This window comes from Mus caroli, unplaced genomic scaffold (genome assembly GCF_978045245.1).
Source record: "Mus caroli unplaced genomic scaffold, Mus_caroli_1 scaffold_17, whole genome shotgun sequence".
In the NCBI taxonomy this organism is placed as follows: Eukaryota; Metazoa; Chordata; class Mammalia; order Rodentia; family Muridae; genus Mus; species Mus caroli.
The window spans coordinates 56,679,147-56,698,287 of record NW_028227272.1 but is presented as its reverse complement, the minus strand read 5'-3'; positions in this window follow the sequence as shown (position 1 = coordinate 56,698,287).

The following is a 19,141-nucleotide window of genomic DNA, read 5'->3' as shown; positions in this document are numbered from 1 at the left end:
TGTTCTATGTTTTATGTTAGATAATAAAAATGGTATAAAAAAAAAAACTTTATCTGCAAGGCCGAGAGCTGCCACGTGTTTCAGCCAAAAACCAGACACGTGACAGGAGGGCCCCTGATTGGAAAAAAAGTTCGTTTTAAGAAAAAGCAGCGAGTGCACAGCCTCTTAGTTTCGAATCTGATAAATGGTTCATGATTAATGTGTTTGACAATGGTAAAGTGCTTTTTTTATTCTATGATTGTAGCTACAAAGATTAATATTCTCTGATTGGTCTAAAATTAACTGCTTCATTTGGTTCTTTATTAAAAATGTGCTCTGCATGTTTTCGCATTCAGCTCATAAGTTGTTGGTTAAAATTAATAATTGTTACATTGCTACAGATGGTTAATGTTAAATTTGATAACTCAAGTTTAGAGTCCTTCCGACACGTGGCCTAAGGCAGCCCTAGAGGCTGAGTCTCTTAAGATATTTCTAGTTTAGATAATGATTAATGTGGTTCCTATCCTAAATAGTAAAATTTAAGATAAGATATAAAGCAATGCCTCTTTATTAAAGCGTTAAAGCTTGCTTTAATAGGTATTCATAGGTATTAATTGATATCCAAACTTTGTAATATGATAGTAATGCTTCTAATATTGATTTTAACAGTGATAAATTGTTTTAAACGTAGGTTTTGCTTTCCCAAAGTTGTAGATAATATCCTAACCTTGCACAAAAACTTAAAAATTATGGTTAAAACTGCCATTGTTCCATTGACTGCAGCTTGCAGTTTGATTGCAAATTTAAGATTAATGCTCAGATTAAAAAGTATTTTACCTTTGAGTCAATACAGGGCTCTGGGCAGTCCCAGAGCGGCTTGTGAACTTTCTTTTGTTTTGCAAACAATACCTAAAAAAGTTTTTCCCTGTGTTCAAGAAAATTTCCTTTTAACAGTGTTACAGATCTATTCAAATGTTTAAAATAATGCTTAAATTCAAAGATTTTTGCTTCTAGTAAACTGGTAATCACTAGAAAATTTTGCCTCTACGTATGGCTAATATAGCTTTACATTATGTAAGAAAAATGTTTATTGTTTCTGCTTCTTTACAAGAAGCCAAAAGTTTTAATCTTTCAGTATATATTGTTTCCTAAGTGGAAAATATTTTATTAACTAATGCTTCTCAAGGGAAGTTTACCTTAAATCCTTGCTCTCACCCAAAAGATTCAGAGACAGTATCCTTTTGTTATTTGGTGTTTTGGTTTGCTGCAAGGGGTTTTGCAGGAAATAAAGAAAGCTTTTATAATTGTTGTTAATTGGTAATTAAAAATTAGTTGTGCCCAAGACAACTCTTTGGCCAGAAAAAACATTATTGTAAAGTCATTTTTCTCATCCTCCCAGCCAATCGTTAGCCCACGTGGGCCCAACTAGCTGCTGTGGAGCAGAGTCTTAAGACACAGTTGCCCCTATTCCAGCACAAATAATCTGGTTGTGTGCTGTAGATGGTGTTTTAAAATGCTGAACAATCAAACCTTAATTTATATATTGATAGTCAATGCTATATCTCTGAGCTCATAATTACTTAAAATTGTTCGTCCCTCAGATACTATTAATTCTCAAATTTACAATTGCTTATACATATTTCTAGTTAATAAATAAATAAATTATGCACGTGTGACTCTTAATAACTTTTCAAGCTTTCTAGTTACAACCGTTCCTTAAGAAAAATAATTGAAAGTGCAATTAGTCACTGCCCCTTTACAGCCAAATATTTAAAATGTTTTGTCCAAAAAGTTATTAATTCAAAAGGTTAGATATTGTAAAATTTTAAACTTTAACCTCTTAAAAGACAAAAGAGAAATTGTATCCCCATATATACTATTTAGTGCATTTCCATGCACACTATTTAAAACATACCTTTATTTTCAAAATTTGAGATTAAAATGTCAAATTTAATAAATGCTTTTTAGTATCTTAAAAGGGTCTATTTATTGGCTTATAAATTGATCCTAAAACAGCTACCTTATTAGGAAAGGGAAAAACAGGTTCTCTCCACAGAACTCTACAGAAGCATATTAGTAATTCGTGTGCTGAGCTGACAGGTAAGTTAACTCAGTGTCCTGATTAAAAGGACTAAAAGATTAAATTCATGTTTTAGATCCATCCTTGCTTGTCATTTTTCCAGTTTAGACTAGCTTCTAGCCTTTTAACTTTATGGCAATAGTACATCAGAGACTGTATATTCAGACTTAGTAAAATTAGTCATTTAATAGAGTCATAATGATTTTTCACTCTTCTTCAGTGTGACCAGCCATTCTAACTCAATCTTAGACTGGTCTAATATTCAGTTCAATTATTAGAGATTCCTATATTCTAAATTACCTAGCAAAGTTAATTCAGAGCATATTCCCCAAGGTCACCAAAGGCTCATCTTGCCTTTACCTTATTTGTCCTAAACTTTTTGCAAACTGACATTAAAGGTCAGTCTGCAGCGGAACGCCACTGGCACCCAGTTACTTCTAATTCTTATGCATTGGCAAAATGGAAGGACCCCTTGACTAATAAATAGAAGGGTCCAGATCCAGTCCTAATTTGGGGAAGAGGGTCGGTTTGTGTTTTTTCACGAGATGAAGATGAAGCACGGTGGCTACCAGAGAGATTAATTCGTCAGGTAAACACAGATTCTGTCTCTCCTCGTAAGTATTCACCTTGAGGACTAAAACTTCCTCTTGAGCTGGGAGTGGAAGCTCTCAAAAAACACTGTTTCCTCTGAGCCAATTCCCCTACAAAAGGCCGGAGACAAACTTTAGCTTTACAATTTGCATCTAAATAAAGTACCTTGACTTCTCCAAACAGAAAATTTACATTACTACACTCTAACTGTTTAGTATTCTTCCTTCTCTCAAGCAGGTCAATCTACATTCTCCGGTTCTCCGCCCCGCCCCTAAGAGCAAACAGGTGGTTCTGCTAATCTCCCTTCCCAGCATGTGGCCTTTCAGTCTAAGATAGGATTTAGATTTACCAGGAGAGCTAGGGAAGTAGAAATTTCATATATATTTACAAAGATTAGTTCTTATTTTGATAGATATAGGCTTAGTCCCTTAATTGGCCTCTGGCTTTTCACCCTTGCTGTTACTGCAAGGTGTCCTTAGTTCCTCAGGCTACTGGGAATAACAGAGATGAAAAAAAAAGACTTTTAGCTCCTATTTTAACCAAAATTAATGGTGTTAATACTGACATAATTCTTGTCTAGGCCTTGCTAAATCTGAGGTTAACAAGTCTCACATAGAGGCCTCGCAATAACTCAGAATTGCGATACTGATTCATAATCATATGAATACGGTATGGGTACCGCTTGGCGCAGGAGATCACTGCGGAGGGAAGGTCCAATTTGACCGTTTCTGAGTTCCCTGTGCGACACACCTGATTTAAAAAGAGGTTGGTATCTGACTCCAGATAAAAACCAAAATACTTACGGCTCTGCCTCCCCTCCCCAAAAGATACCAAGAGCCACAGATGTGAGTTGTTACTCACGGGAGGAATCAAGTTAATGTCCACCCAAGTCAAGGTTGAGGCCCACTCATCTACGGATGAGAAAATCATTTGATCACCTCTGTTAAGCATTGCCTATTTAAACTTAATTAACAGGGGGGAGAGAGATTGGAGACCTTGCTGTCGTAAGAGCAGGCCCTTCACTGCCTCCCACCCAAAAAATAAAAAAGCCAATTGGCCTTGTACTAGGAGCCAGCCAGTCTTAATCGCTTCTCACTGTTTCCCCTGCCTGTCACCCAAAATTGTGGATAATTATCAGTTCAGTGTTATTCTAAAATTGTTTAGCTAAACTCAGCCAGGGTTCCAACGCCCTACTTAAAAGGCAAACAGGTAGCTACCTATTCAGCACTAATTAGCATTATAAAGTCAGAGCCTACAGCCCAGTAGGCTGCTGGTATTTCAGTCAGTGCTTTTAAGACAGCCTCAGCCAGATACAGTTTACCATTAGAAAAGTTAGGGAATCCCACGGAAATAGGTTTTTTCTTTAGCCCTAGGAATTCAGGCAGAACTATTGAACATAGATAATCTTTCTGCCACAGGCCACCCCTTTTTTATTTTTATTTTTGTTATCTAATGGGGGGAAATGTGGTCTCCCTTCCCCCCAGCTTGGAACCTGCCTGCTCTAGGGTGGAGCTACCGGCTCATTCGTCCTGCCACGCCCACTGCTGGAACCTGACTCTGCTGCCTGGAGGCACACACGTGTTCGTCCTGCTACTGGACCCTGAGTTACTCGGCGGGAAATTGGGTTCCCTCCCCCCTCCTTTATAAACTGAGTGTTTGGAAATATTAAATTGAGTCTTGATCAGAGTTTTGTCTTGACTCCATTGTTTCTTCCGCCCCGTCTAGTTACCTCTCTTTGCAGGGAACTGCCATTCTCAGTGAACCGTTCGTGTTGTGGACCGCGGGCGGGCCGCAACAATATGTGACAGTAATTAATAATAAAAAAATCTTTGTTTTTTTTCTATCCACATAGAGATCAAATTATTTCATATGAAGCATAGCACAGTAATATAATATATATTAACCAAGTAAAACTTATGAAGAATTTCATCAGCACAAGTGCCTACAATCAAAGGAGCTAATGATAATATCATGAGAGAATCAAATAATAAAATACTTCAGAAAAAGTAGGGTAATATTTTGAGTTGATGTGTTGTATAACTTGATGGCCCTTATGCAATCAATTACTTTGTTGCGAGTTACACTATCCACCATCCTTTATATAAATGAACAAGAACAATAAGATTATGTCAATCTCAGCTGATAGGTGACTTAGAATAACATAGAAAGACAGACAGACAGATAAATGATAGATGGTAGAGATAAAAAATTCTATCTTCAAAATGAAATATAGATAAATTCTATATTTAGAAATATAGAGAAATTCTTCTCAAAATATAGACCACATCAGACTTTTAAGATCATTTTGTAGACCGGCCATATTTACAGTTTCTACAAGTCATTCCTTTGTCTTGTATTTCCTCCTACTTTTCATTTACATTATCCTTCTAAATCACATTCAATGATTGGAACTCATTGTCACAAAATAGTCTCTCCCCCAACCCTGATCCCCTAATTCCACACTTATTTAAAAACTATGTAGCAGGTCCTGAGGCCCCTTTCTCATTGATCCAAGATTTAATATATATATGACCTCAGCTGGAGGCACAACCTAGTTAACAAAACATCTTTTAAGTATTTCGGGAAAGTGTGATTGCCCTAAAACTTTATTTGATGTGTGGGTTTGTGGTTATAGCACCTCTGTGAAGTGTACAATGCTCAGACGTGCCTGCATTAGTCTTCTCTGAAGCAGTGGATGGGAGTGGAGATGCTTCCTTTTCTTTATTGCCTGGTTGACTTAGCTCGTTTTGGAAATGATGGAGTCTTTACATGACATTTAAAGGTCATAGGCTTGTATATAAAACTTTACAAAGTCTTGACTTTGGAAGCATCTCTTCAACACTGGGCTCCATCACAGACCAGTGACATTATAGTACAGTAGGAGATTGTAGCAGCCACAGTGGCTAAAGTGTTACAATGTCAATAACTGCTCCCATAATTTTTGATTCCAGGGAATAACCATGACTTTATGTGTTGTAAGAGAAGACAGACCCTAAGACAACAAGACTCATGGTTTTCTTCCTTCTTGACTTCTTGATTCCTGGACCCCTTTCTTTATTGTGAGATATTCTTCATTAATATATGTCCTTTCTGAATAATAACATGAATAAAGTCACCTTCATAAAACTCCACCCTGTTTGCTGGCAATGGTAGCACACGCCTTTTATCCCAGCACTCAGGAGGCAGAGGTAGGTGGATCTCTGAGAATTCAAGGCCAGCCTGGTCTACAAAGTGAGTTCCAGCTTGGCCAGGGCTACATAGAGAAGCCTTGTCTCAAAAAACAAGCAAAACACATCAAAACAAAAAAGCATAGTGTTTTGACTTACACTGTTGAAGTCCAACTGCAGTTGAAAAAAACGATAGGCTTTTGAAATTAAGCAGAACTTCATGTATTGGTAGAATCTGTTAAGAACATGCTTGTGTGGTAAGAAGAGGTGGCTTCATTCCATAAGTGAAATCATAGAAGAGTAAAACTGACTGCCAGGAAATTACAGCTGCCTCAGGTACAGAATGATACCTTTCCCTTACATAGATGAGGGAGTTGTATAGCCTCAGTGGAATTTTATATAATAGTAATTATAAGTTAGGAATTGCTATTTTTATCATTCATTTCCATGCTAACATGATAGAATCATATATAACACAGTTAGAAATGATAGGCTTTCCTCAGGAAGACTAACCCAGTCTTCCAAAAGTCAAGATAATGCATTGTGGCCACAAATCATGGTTTTGTGATAACTCATAGGCAAAATTTTCATCTCATCATTTCTTCTCATTTACTCTCTTAGTCAGGGTTTCTATTCCTGCACAAAACATCATGACCAGGAAGCAAGTTGGGGAGTATATTAGCCAGGGTTCTCTAGAGTCAGAGAACTTATGGGTAGCCTCGATATAGTAAAGGAATTTGTTGATGACTTACAGTCTGTAGTCCAGATCCCAACACTGGTCAGCAGCAGCTGTGAATGGAAGTCCAAGGATCTAGCAGTTGCTCAATCCCACAAGGCAAGCAGGTGAAGAAGAGAGAGTGAGTGTGTCTTCCTTCTTCCAATGTCCTTATGTAGGTCTCCAGCAGAAGATGTAGGCCCAGATCAAAGGTGTGGGCCACCACACCTTTAATCTCAGGTGACCTTGAACTCGGAGATCTCCCTTTCTTAATTTTCAGGAATTCATAGCCACCATGGCTCAAGATCTCCATACCAAGATCCAGGTTAGAAACTTCTATCTCTCAGCCTCCAGATTAGGATCACTGGTGAGCCTTCCAATTCTGGACTGTAGTTCAATCCAGATATAGACAACCAGGAATAGCCACTACAGGGAGGAAAGGCTTTATTCAGCTTTTACTTCCACGTTGCTGTTTATCACCAAAGGAAGTCAAGACTGGAACTCAAGGTCAGGAAACAGGAGTTGATGGAGAGGCCATGGAGGGATGTTATTTACTGGCTTCCTTCCCCTGGCTTGCTCAGCTTGCTTTCTTATAGAACCCAGGACTACCAGTCCAGGATGGACCTCCCACAATGGGCCCTCCCCCCATTGATCACTAATGAAGAAAATGCCTTATAGCTGGATCTCATGGAGGCATTTCCTCAAGGGAGGCTCCTTTTTCTGTGATAATTCTAGCTTGTATCAAGTTGACACACAAAACCAGCCAGTACATTTACTAAAAGCTTATAGCAGCAATAGGAGCCATAGAAGGGAACAGGTCTTCAATAAATAGAGATGATTTTAAAATGGGCATTTTATATCATTCCAACTTATAGTAAGACATAGAGGCAGTTCTGCTTAGGATAAAAATTACCTAAAACTTAAAGTACTTCTTCTTATACTAATGTGTACCCAGAACATCTGGGCAGACAGGTGGGAAAGCTGACGAGGCCTGATGTTGCAGGTCCAGATGGAAAAAAAAGAGGGAGGGGGTGTATCCTTGTTGAGGAAAAAAGTGCTAACATTTGAATACTACTAGAAATTTATTTGTCTTCAGAGCTGATTTCATCTCTAAATATTTTAGAGTTACTAAAATATACAATAGGAAATATTCTGATGCCTTGCATGTAAAAATAGATTAGGTAGATGGCAGTGCATCCATCCATTCAGTAATGCACTTTATACCATGCCATGTTCTTTTGTTTCCAGAAATAAAGGCACAGAATGTCATTTATAAATCAAAGAATAAAATCTTGCTACAAATGGCACAATGTAAATACATTTCTCAATAGGAGGTATCTTCACAAGTTCAAGGCCCATGTCAGTTCTCATAACAGACACAGGAGGAAGCATAAGATAAACAGCGCTGTAAGTGCTCAGATAGTAAATAAAAGTATATACAAAATTTCACTTTTTGTGAAAAAATATGCATAGTCTGTTTCCCCAGACCCAACCCCAGACTCCTCCCTAGCTCTGAAACAGAACACTAGGTGCAGCCTCTCTTTCCTTGTCCACATCTCCTGTGAATCCCACGGACCAACTCTTTGCCTCCCTTCCCAGACTGGACCCTGTGTCCCAGTCCCTAACTCAAGGAGGTACCTCCTGCTCAACCACAGGTCATGCCTGCCAGAATATTTTCTTCTTCTCCACTCTTTCTCCTTCTGTGGACCCAACTTTCAAGGTAGCCCACAGTGCTGCAATTCTCAACAGAGAAATCTCAAATGATGAGGAAACACTTAAAGAAAAGTTCAAGGTCTTAGCTATCAGGGCAGTAGAAACCAGAACTGCTTTAAGATTCCACCTATCAGAATGGCTAAGATCAAAAACACAAGTCATAGCTCATGCTGGCAAGGATGTGAAGCAAGGGAATTCCTCCATTGCTGGTAAGAGTGCAAACTTTTACCACTTTGGAAATCAATATGGTGGTTCTTCAGAAAATTGGGAATAGATATACCTCAAGAGTCAGCTATACCACTCTTGGGCATATATCTAAAGCATGCTCCATCCTAAGGACACTTGCTCAACTATGCTTATAGCAGCTTTATTCATAGTAGCCAGAAACTGAAAACAACCTAGTTGTCTCTCAACAGAAAAATGGATAAACAAAATGTGGCACATTTATACAATAGAGTATTATTCAGCTCTTTAAAGGTGACATCATGAAATTTATAGGAAAATGGATGCAACTAGAAAAATATCATTTTGAATGAGGTAACCTAGACAGAGAAAGACAAATATGATATGTATTCACTTATAAGTGGATATTAGCTATTAAGTAAATGATAACCAAGCTATGATCCATATACTCAGAAAGGTTAGGTAAAGAGGAGAAGTCTACAAGGGACACATGGATCCCCCTGGGAAACAAAAATAGAATAGATTTTGTGGGTACATGGGAGTAGGAGGGATCAGGTTGTGTGTGTGTGTGTAGAGGGTGGAATGAGAAGAGAAAGTAGCAGGAGAGATGTTTGGAATGGGACGGGGGGCACTTGTGGAATGCATAGTATGGAAACCAAGAGTGAGGACTCTTCCTGGAATCTGAGTGTGAGACTAGTGAGGCCTCTTAGTAATGAAGGATACAAAAATCTCAATAGGGCATCTCTTGCAGCCAAGCAAGTCTTCCAGCGGCAGGACTGGGTTGCTTTCAGTTGAGTTGTTGGCCAATGGGTGCCATGGAGACCCCTAAATAATCAAGGCTGGTACTAGTTCAGAAGGTTGTTCTTTGAGAACTGGCAATGGGGCCCCATTGCTGAGGAGAATATCCACACAGTTCATTGAATGTGGAGAGGTCAACTTGGTGTCTACATGGAGACTTTACCCCTATTGTCTAGTCTTTTCGATATGGGAAGGTACTCTGCAGGATACCAAAAGAGAAATGTGAAACCCAACCCAACTACAACACCTTTTACCTATAATCTGTCTACCCTGCAAGATGTGCTGGGGGGATGGTGGATCAGAACTTGTAGGAGTGGCCAACCAATGATTCATTTAACTTGAGTTCCACTCCACAAGAAGAAGCCTATGTCAGACAGGGCTTGGATGGCCAGGAACCAGAAACTGGATAGTCCAGAGACCTAGGGTCTGGGGTGCCTTGTCCAGTTGTCATCAGAGAGGATTCCTCAGAAAGCAGATGAGAACAGATGCAGAGACCCACAGACATTATGTGGAAAGAGAATTTAAATTGGAGATCCCCATTGGGTCCCTCGCCTGGGGGTTCAGGGAATCCCACAGAAGAAGGTGTGGAGGAATTCTAGGAATGGAAGACACCAGAAGAACACTGCCCACTGAATCCATGAAGCAGGGTGCATATGGGCTCCCAGAGACTGAATGAGCAAACATAGGGCCTGCATGGGTCTGTACCAGGTCCTCTGGATGTATGTTGTAACTTTTAACTTGGTGTATTTGTGAGACTTCTAACAGTAGAGTGGGTGTGTCTCTGACTCTTTTGCCTGCTCTTGGGACTCTTCCTATTAGGTTGCCTTGTCCAGCTTTAGTGGGAAGGCTCTTGCCTTGACTTATTTTATTTTGTTTTGTCATGTTTGGTTTTCATTTGGAGGCCTGCTCTTTTCTGATGGGAAGTGGAGGAGGAAGTGGATCTGGGGAAGAAAGGAGGTTGGAGAAAGCTAGGAGGAGAGAGGGGAAACTGTGGTCAGGATGTATGGTAGGAGAGAAGAGTCTATTTTAAAGAAAAAAGAATTAATTGCAACTTAACTTTTATGTTAGTAAGACATGGATAAATCACAGATAAATCCAACTAAAACACATAAAAAATTATATTAAAAGAAAACTTCTAATAATAGAATAAAAAGATTAAATGTTTCATTCTTGCTGCACATATTTTTTTAAAAATTGGGATCCATTGTCTTTTTAAATAGTGAAACTATTCTTTTTAATTATAACAGAAACCATAAAGCTAACTTCATGTAATAGTCTTCCATAGGTTTCTTTGAGAAGTGTTTACAAACTTGCATATATCTATATTTAGGCGGTTTACAAGCTGGCTGGCTTTTAAAAAATATCTTACAAAGAGGCTTGTGTTCTGAAATCCCTGGTTTTATCCAGGCTTATCCCTCGGCGAACACTCATGCAGTCTGTTCAGGATTGTGATCAGTAAATGAAGTGAAAATTGAAATGAGGTAACTAGTGTATGCTCTTTGTTTCATATATATTTTCCAGATAACCATGCTTTCATTTTCCTTGAAGTAAGAACCAACCCAGAAATCTTGTCTCTCCCTTGGAGCAAGGAAGCTAACGGGAACAGTTCTCTTTCACAAATGGCAGATATGATGAGAAGCATGCCGACTTACATCCTGCAGCTCATTCTGAATGGTCTGATAATTCCCTGGTGCAGTAAACGAATTTTATTTCTAAGTGTTAGACATTTATTACTGGAAGATATATTGCCTGTGTTCCTAGATATTAGCAAAAGTTACATTTGATTGGCCAACAGTTGTGCATTAATGGCCCTCAAGAGAATGTGGAGAGTATGTGGAGTGTGATAGAGGCCCATTCTCCTAGCCTCGATTGCCAAGTGTATCCAGTGACGCCTCTGATTTACAATGGTGAAATGAATAAGCCCAGGGGAAGCATTAGGTATTGTGAGTGCTGTAATTCAAGGGATGTGAAAAACAGCCATCTCCAGGGAGCCAGAGAATTGGATGTAGGGAACAGTGCTGGTGTTTCTGTTTCTAAATTATTTTCAATTTAACACATTCACACGCAGAATTTGTTAAAAGTCATAAATATAACCCAACTATAACTATACTAATGGCTATAGAACTTCAACCACTTAGGGTATTAATCTATACTATATTTTCAAAATATAACCCTACAAAATATCCTTATTAAATCAAGTTTAACAGCTATTAAGTGCACAATTAAAAATTTAAATTGTAGTCTATTTACAGTTAAATGGGTAAAGTTTAAGATAAATATTAGCTCACTTTTGGATTATATCTTAGAAAAATACAATCTCTGAGAATTTTTGAAAGTATATGTGAAAGTATATATAATATTAGTATACATACCAGAAAAGCCATAATCTAGAAAGGATTATCTTTTTGGTTTTGTATGTAGGAGGGAGAGAATTTTCTAGAAATATATGTATCTCATAAGAGGCAAAATCAGTATTACTGTTAGTCATGCAGAAGTTATTTGTCTCTTTTACTGGACCTGAATAATTCCAATCATTTTGTTTGTGTGGTAAAATAAAAGGCAGCACATTGAACTGCAAACATTATTTAATGTATTCTCTTAGTTTGTTTTCAGCAATCAAAATATAGAAGAGGACATTTCCTGACTTCCTGCCAAGGGATTTGCTCTAAATTGTGCCTTTTAAATAAAATATCCCACACCGAATCGTGTACACTGCCAATCTGAAAAATGAATGCAGAACAGAGGGTTTCCTACTGAACAACATTTATGTAATGCCCACTTGACCTGATTTGCTTCTTGCAATGAAAATTGCTGTGGGATGCATACTTTGCATTCAGTTTCTTTACTTGGTGTGATGCCCAAATGCCCTCAGTTGCTTATTCGGTGAGAGTCTCCTCTCCCTGGTTGTTCTTTTTCCTCCTTTGACATTTCCCCTTTAGGACAGTGTACATTAACTCCATCACCATAACCACTAAATTGGTTTGTCAACTAGTTTGCCGTTCTTAAATAGCTATGTATTCAGGGGGAGAGGTGGGAATTTCTTTTTCTCTTTTACTATGTAACAGTTAATAAAGTGTGTGATACATGTTGGCAGCCAGTGAACATTATGAAGAGAAGTTAGACCAACACTGTGGTGGTCTGAGCGAGAGTGTCACCCATAGGATCATGTATTTACACATTTAGCCCCAAGTTGGTGGAACTGCTGAGGGAAATTTAGGAAGTATGGAATTCTTGCCACCATGCCTGCTGCGTGCTGTCATGATTTTTTTTTTTGAAAGCATTCTTTTATTTTATTCTGAATTTCTTTTTTTTTAAAGATTTAATTATTTCATTTAGATATGTACACTGTAGCTGTCTTTAGACACACCAGAAGAGGGTATCATATCCCATTGCAGATGGTTGTGAGACACCATGTGGTTGCTGGGAATTGAACTCAGGACCTCTGGAAGAGCAAGCAGTCAGTGTTCTTAACCACTGAGCCATCTCTCCAGCCCATATTCTGAATTTCTTGATGCCTGTTGTAATGTTTCCCAATCTATCTCTTTCCTTCTTTTAGTTTGTTGGATAAAGATCTGTTGGTTTATCTTCTTAAAGAACTAACTCTAGTCAATTGGTGGTGCATGCCTTTAATCTGAGAACTCAGGATGCAGAGACAGGATGATCTCAGAGTTCTAGGACAGCCTGGTATACAGAGTGAGTTTCAGGACAGCCAAGACTACATAGAGAAATACTGTCTTGAAAAAAATCAAATAAATAAACAAATAACCAGTTTTAGATTCATTGGTTCTATTGTTTTACGTGTTTCTATTTCATTAATCTCTCTGAGCAAGTGAATTTTTTTTTTTTTACTTTTCCTCTCTGTTTATTTCTCTCCCTTCCCTCCTTCTTTTTTTTAATTTTTAATATTTTTATTACATATTTTCCTCAATTACATTTCCAATGCTATCCCAAAAGTCCCCCATAGCGCCCCCCACTTCCCTACCCACCCATTCCCATTCTTTTGGCCCTGGCATTCCCCTATATTGGGGCATGTAAAGCTTGCAAGTCCAATGGGCCTCTCTTTCCATTGATGGCCGACTAGGTCATCTTTCGATACATATGCAGCTAGAGACAAGAGCTCCGGGGTTCTGGTTAGTACATCATGTTGTTCCAACAATAGGGTTGCAGATCCCTTTAGCTCCTTGGGTACTTTCTCTAGCTTCTCCATTGGGAGGCCTGTGATACATCCAATAGCTGACTGTGAACATCCACTCCTGTGTTTGCTAGGCCCCGGCATCGTCTCACAAGAGACAGCTATATTTGGGTCCTTTCAGCAAAATCTTGCTAGTGTATGCAATGGTGTCAGCGTTTAGAAGCTGATTATGGGATGGATCCCTGGATACGGCAGTCTCTAAATGGTCCATCCTTTCATCACAGCTACGAACTTTGTCTCTGTAACTCCTTCCCTGGGTGTTTTGTTCCCAATTCTAAGAAGGTGCACAGTGTCCACACTTTGGTCTTCATTCTTCTTGAGTTTCATGCGTTTAGCAAATTGTATCTTATATCTTGGGTATCCTAAGTTTTGGGCTAATATCCACTTATCAGTGAATACATATTGTGTGAGTTCTTTTGTGATTGTGTTACTTCACTCAAGATGATGCCCTCCAGGTCCATCCATTTGGCTAGGAATTTCATAAATTAATTCTTTTTAATAGCTGAGTAGTACTCCATTGTGTAAATGTACCATAATTTCTGTATCCATTCCTCTGTTGAGGGACATCTGGGTTCTTTCCAGCTTCTGGCTATTATAAATAGGGCTGCTATGAACATAGTGGAGCATGTGTCCTTTTTACCGGTTGGGACATCTTCTGGATATATGCCCAGGAGAGGTATTGCTGGATCCTCCGGTAGTACTATGTCCAATTTTCTGAGGAACCGCCAGACTGATTTCCAGAGTGGTTGTACAAGCTTGCAATCCCACCAACAATGGAGGAGTGTTCCTCTTTCTCCACATCCTCGCCAGCATCTGCTGTCACCTGAATTTTTGATCTTAGCCATTCTGACTGGTGTGAGGTGGAATCTCAGGGTTGTTTTGATTTGCATTTCCCTGATGATTAAGGATGTTGAACATTTTTTCAGGTGCTTCTCTGCCATTCGGTATTCCTCAGGTGAGAATTCTTTGTTCAGTTCTGAGCCCCATTTTTTAATGGGGTTATTTGACTTTCTGGAGTCCACCTTCTTGAGTTCTTTATATATATTGGATATTAGTCCCTTATCTGATTTAGGATAGGTGAAGATCCTTTCCCAATCTGTTGGTGGTTTTTTTGTCTTATTGATGGTGTCTTTAGCCTTGCAGAAGCTTTGTAGTTTCATGAGGTCCCACTTGTCAATTCTCGATCTTACAGCACAAGCCATTACTGTTCTATTCAGGAATTTTTCCCCTGTGCCCATATCTTCAAGGCTTTTCCCCACTTTCTCCTCTATAAGTTTCAGTGTCTCTGGTTTTATGTGAAGTTCCTTGATCCACTTAGACTTGACCTTAGTACAAGGAGATAGGAATGGATCGATTTGCATTCTTCTACATGTTAACAACCAGTTGTGCCAGCACCATTTGTTGAAAATGCTGTCTTTCTTCCACTGGATGTTTTTAGCTCCCTTGTCGAAGATCAAGTGACCATAGGTGTGTGGGTTCATTTCTGGGTCTTCAATTCTATTCCATTGGTCTATTTGTCTGTCACTATACCAGTACCATGCAGTTTTTATCACAATTGCTCTGTAGTAGCGCTTTAGGTCCGGCTTGGTGATTCCACCAGAGGTTCTTTTATCCTTGAGAAGAGTTTTTGCTATCCTAGGTTTTTTGGTATTCCAGATGAATTTGCAGATTGCACTTTCTAATTCGTTGAAGAATTGATTTGGAATTTTGATGGGGATTGCATTGAATCTGTAGATTGCTTTTGGCAAGATAGCCATTTTTACAATGTTGATCCTGCCAATCCATGAGTATGGGAGATCTTTCCATCTTCTGAGATCTTCTATAATTTCTTTCTTCAGAGACTTGAAGTTTTTATTATACAGATCTTTCACTTCCTTAGTTAGAGTCACGCCAAGATATTTAATATTATTTGTGACTATTGAGAAGGGTGTTGTTTCCCTAATTTCTTTCTCAGCCTGTTTATTCTTTGTGTAGAGAAAGGCCATTGATTTGTTTGAGTTAATTTTATATCCAGCTACTTCACCGAAGCTGTTTATCAGGCTTAGGAGTTCTCTGGTGGAATTTTTAGGGTCAATTATATATACTATCATATCATCTGCAAAGAGTGATATTTTGACTTCATCTTTTCCAATTTGTACCCCTTTGATCTCCTTTTGTTGTCGAATTGCTCTGGCTAGGACTTCAAGTACAATGTTGAATAGGTATGGAGAAAGTGGACAGCCTTGTCTAGTCCCTGATTTTAGAGGGATTGCTTCAAGCTTCTCACCATTTACTTTGATGTTGGCTACTGGTTTGCTGTATATTGCTTTTATCATGTTTAGGTATGGGCCTTGAATTCCTGATCTTTCCAAGACTTTTATCATGAATGGGTGTTGGATCTTGTCAAATGCTTTTTCCGCATCTAACGAGATGACCATGTGGTTTTTGTCTTTGAGTTTGTTTATATACTGGATTACGTTGATGGATTTCCGTATATTGAACCATCCCTGCATCCCTGGGATGAAACCTACTTGGTCAGGATGGATGATTGTTTTGATGTGTTCTTGGATTCGGTTAGCAAGAACTTTATTGAGGATTTTTGCATCAATATTCATAAGGGATATTGGTCTGAAGTTTTCTATCTTTGTTGGGTCTTTTTGTGGTTTAGGTATCAGAGTAATTGTGGCTTCATAGAATGAGTTGGGTAGAGTACCTTCTGTTTCTATTTTGTGGAATAGTTTGTGAAGAACTGGGATTAGATCTTCTTTGAAGGTCTGATAGAACTCTGCACTAAACCCATCTGGTCCTGGGCTTTTTTTAGTTGGGAGACTATTAATGACTGCTTCTATTTCTTTGGGGGATATAGGGCTGTTTAGATCATTAACCTGATCTTGATTCAACTTTGGTACCTGGTATCTGTCTAGGAACTTCTCCATTTCATCCAGGTTCTCCAGTTTTGTTGAGTATAGCCTTTGGTAGAAGGATCTGATGGTGTTTTGGATGTCTTCAGGATCTGTTGTTATGTCTCCTTTTTCATTTCTGATTTTGTTAATTAGGATGCTTTCCCTGTGCCCTCTAGTGAGTCTGGCTAAGGGTTTATCTATCTTGTTGATTTTCTCAAAGAACCAGCTCCTTGATTGGTTGATTCTTTGAATAGTTCTTCTTGTTTCCACTTGATTGATTTCGCCCCTGAGTTTGATTATTTCCTGCCGTCTACTCCTCTTGGGTGAATTTGCTTCCTTTTGTTCTAGTGCTTTTAGGTATGTTGTCAAGCTGCTAATGTGTGCTCTCTCTAGTTTCCTTTTGGAGGCACTCAGAGCTATGAGTTTTCCTCTTAGAAATGCTTTTATTGCGTCCCATAAGTTTGGGTATGTTGTGGCTTCATTTTCATTGAACTCTAAAAAGTCCTTAATTTCTTTCTTTATTCCTTCCTTGACCAAGGTATCATTGAGAAGAGTGTTGTTCAGTTTCCACGTGAAGGTTGGCTTTCTATTATTTATTTTGTTATTGAAGATCAGCCTTAGTCCATGGTGATCTGATAGGATGCATGGGACAATTTCAATATTTTTGTATCTGTTGAGGCCTGTTTTGTGACCAATTATGTGGTCAATTTTGGAGAAGGTACCATGAGGTGCTGAGAAGAAGGTATATCCTTTTGTTTTAGGATAGAATGTTCTGTAGATATCTGCCAGATCCATTTGTTCATAATTTCTCTTAGTTTCTCTGTGTCCCTGTTTAGTTTCTGTTTCCATGATCTGTCCATTGGTGAAAGTGGTGTGTTGAAGTCTCCCACTATTATTGTATGAGGTGCAATGTGTGCTTTGAGATTTACTAAAGTTTCTTTAATGAATGTGGCTGCCTTTGTATTTGGAGCATAGATATTCAGGATTGATAGTTCCTCTTGGAGGATTTTACCTTTGATGAGTATGAAGTGTCCCTCCCTGTCTTTTTTAATGACTTTGGGTTGGAAGTCAATCTTATCAGATATTAGAATGGCTACTCCAGCTTGTTTCTTCATACCATTTGCTTGGAAAATTGTTTTCCAGCCTTTCATTCTGAGGTAGTGTCTATCCTTTTCTCTGAGATGAGTTTCCTGTAAGCAGCAAAATGTTGGGTCTTGTTTGTGTAGCCAGTTTGTTAGTCTATGTCTTTTTATCGGGGAGTTGAGTCCATTGATATTAAGAGATATTAAGGAAAAGTAATTGTTGTTTCCTGTTATTTTTGTTGTTAAAGTTGGCATTCTGTTCTTGTGGCTGTCTTCTTTTAGGTTTGTTGAGGGATTACCTTCATGTTGTTTCTAGGGCGTGGTTCCTGTCCTTGTATTGTTTTTTTTTTCTGTTATTATCCTTTGAAGGGCTAGATTCGTGGAGAGATAATGTGTGAATTTGGTTTTGTCGTGGAATACTTTGGTTTCTCCATCTATGTTAATTGAGAGTTTGGCTGGGTATAGTAGCCTGGGCTGGAATTTGTGTTCTTTTAGTGTCTGTATAACATCCGTCCAGGATCTTCTGGCTTTCATAGTCTCTGGTGAAAAATCTGGTGTAATTCTGATAGGCTTGCCTTTATATGTTACTTGGCCTTTTTCTCTTACTGCTTTTAGTATTCTATCTTTATTTAGAGCATTTGTTGTTCTGATTATTATGTGTCGGGAGGTATTTCTTTTCTGGTCCAGTCTATTTGGAGTTCTGTAGGCTTCTTGTATGTTCATGGGCATCTCTTTCTTTAGATTTGGGAAGTTTTCTTCTATAATTTTGTTGAAGATGTTTGCTGGTCCTTTGAGTTGAAAATCTTCATTCTCATCCACTCCTATTATCAGTAGGTTTGGTCTTCTCATTGTGTCCTGTATTTCTTGGATGTTTTGAGTTAGGATCTTTTTGCATTTTACATTTTCCTTGATTGTTGTGCCGATGTTCTCTATGGAATCTTCTGCACCTGAGATTCTCTCTTCCATCTCTTGTATTCTGTTGCTGATGCTCGTATCTATGGTTCCAGATTTCTTTCCTAGGGTTTCTATCTCCAGTGTTGCCTCATTTTGGGTTTTCTTTATTGTGTCTACTTCCCTTTTTAGGTCTAGTATGGTTTTGTTCATTTCCATCATCTGTTTGGATGTGTTTTCCTGTTTTTCATTAAGGACTTCTACCTGTTTGATTAGGCTATCCTGTTTTTCTTTAAGGATTTGTAACTCTTTAGCAGTGTTCTCCTGCAATTCTTTAAGGGATTTTTGTGCTTCCTCTTTAATGTCTTCTACTTGTTTACCAGTGTTCCTTTGTATTTCTTTAAGTGTGTTATTAAAGTCCTTCTTGAAGTCCTCTACCATCATCAGGAGATATGCTTTTAGATCCGTGTCTAGCTTTTCCGGTGTGTTGGGGTGCCCTGGACTGGGCGAAGTGGGAGTGCTGGGTTCTGATGATGGTGAGTGGTCTTGGTTTCTGTTAGTAAGATTATTACGTTTACCTTTCGCCATCTGGTAATCTCTGGGGTTAGTTGTTGTCGTTGTCACTGTTTAAAGATTGGAGCAGAAGCTGTGTTCCACTCACCAGCAGTCTCAAAATCCTGTGGCGGAGGTCGTGGGTAACTGGCGGTAGCCCGGTGCTGGTCCGGCCGGAAGAGGCCTGTGGTCCTACACAGGCCGGTTTTCTGCTTCCCTAACTAATGCAGTCTCAGGTCCCGTGCGCAATTGGATTGGAGCAGAAGCTGTGTTCCACTCTCCAGAAGTCTTAAGATCCTGTGGCGGGTGTTGTGGG